The following is a 1,557-nucleotide window of genomic DNA, read 5'->3' on the forward strand; positions in this document are numbered from 1 at the left end:
AATCACCAAAACCGCACCAAAAGCACCATTCGGTGCAACAGTCACCAGTTCATCATAATAACACACAAAAGAAACAACTGGTGGTGGTCTTCCTCTTCTCTGCTGGGCCGATGTTCTTCCTGACGTTTCCTCTACTTGCGGCCTTTTTTTTGTTTGTTTTTTTTGTATACTGAATCGAGGCTCGTGAAAGAGCTAACATTTATTTCACAAACAAATCAACCAGACAAACAAAATATACAAAAAGAGGGAGCGGAAGACAAGATGGGGAGAGAAGGGGAAGCACACAACCACAACATTTGAGAGCAGGGAGAAGTGTGGGAGGGAGAGGGCTTGGGGGGAGGAGGCATGGGAAGGGGGGGGGAGGTATAAAACACAAGGGGAAGGAGTGAAGGTGAGCAGAAAGTCTTGATTTTGGCAGTTTAACCATAAGAGGGTTGCAGGCAGATCTTGTGCGACCTGTAGGAATATTTGGGGGACAGAGCCCAGAGAGAGCTGGGGGGGCAAGGCCAGAGAGGAGTCTATAGAAGACGGAAAGGCCACCAACCTGCCTGCGGTGAGTGAGTGAAAGGCCCTTGGAGTTAGCTTCATCGCGGGAGATTCCAATGATTCTGAACGCTTTGGTTTCAACAGCGTGAAGACGAGCTAGGTGTGTCCAGGTCTGCAGAGAGTGAGGAGGCTGCAGACTGCCGATCTGAGGAATGAGGAATGGAGCGACAGAGAGTAGAGTCATCAGCAAAGAGATAGAGAGGATTTTCAAGAGAGTCAGAGAGATCATTGATGAAGACCAGAAAAAACACAGGCCCACTCACATCCACCCACTCACGTCCAAAGGGTACGTCCACTTTTGATGAAGACCAGAAAAAGCACAGGCCCCAGAACACTACCTTGGGGAACTCCAGCCTGAACAGGAAGAGGAGATGAGAAGCAATTTGGAAATAAAAGGGTATTTAGAAATAAAAGGGCACCAACGCGTCCACTTTTTATTTAGGGCCACAGGGGCCAACTAAGGGTGGTCCACCTGTTTGGCATAGGTGCCACCTTTACCCTGGGCCACCAGTGAGATTACCTGGCCACCATGGCCGGTCCCCAGCAGAGGTGTCAGGCCCCAAAACGTGGGGTCCATAAAGTGGTGCTTGGCCGCAGAACGGCGGTCCATAAGTGGTGCATCAATGCAAGCATGCTGGTTGCGGGGGTTCGGGCTCACAGACGCGACCTCCCCGCACGCTCCTCTCAGTGCCCAGAGAGCACAGTCCTCGGGTGGGAGACAGGGGAACAGAAGACAGGTGAGTAATGGGTCAGGGCGCAAGGGTACACATCAAACAAGGTAATGCAGAATGAGGTGCGTCTGGAGACTGAGCGGAGAAAAGCTCGTCCCTACCGTACGCCCCCCACATGTGACCGACAATACCCCCCCCTTGCCCCTCCCCGTATTTACAAAAACCTACACATTTACAAATTCGTCACTACCGTCACGCCTTCCCCATATCTCCCATATACCAAATTCGTCACCACAATCCCTCTGACCAAAATTTGCCATCACCAATTCATCATCAATCC

At 51.1% G+C, this 1,557-nt stretch overlaps 1 long non-coding RNA gene across 1 annotated transcript; it reads right to left on the minus strand.

Moving 5' to 3' along the window:
- Positions 1-620: 620 nt before the first annotated feature.
- Positions 621-1,094, minus strand: LOC137422602 (uncharacterized). Its single transcript, XR_010983528.1, has 3 exons — positions 1,067-1,094; positions 824-900; positions 621-691 (listed from the first exon to the last, which is right to left on the minus strand). It is a non-coding gene; the product is annotated as an uncharacterized LOC137422602 (long non-coding RNA).
- Positions 1,095-1,557: the final 463 nt, after the last annotated feature.

Source organism: Myxine glutinosa, chromosome 2 (assembly GCF_964187855.1).
Source record: "Myxine glutinosa chromosome 2, kmMyxGlut1.1, whole genome shotgun sequence".
Taxonomy (NCBI): domain Eukaryota; kingdom Metazoa; phylum Chordata; class Myxini; order Myxiniformes; family Myxinidae; genus Myxine; species Myxine glutinosa.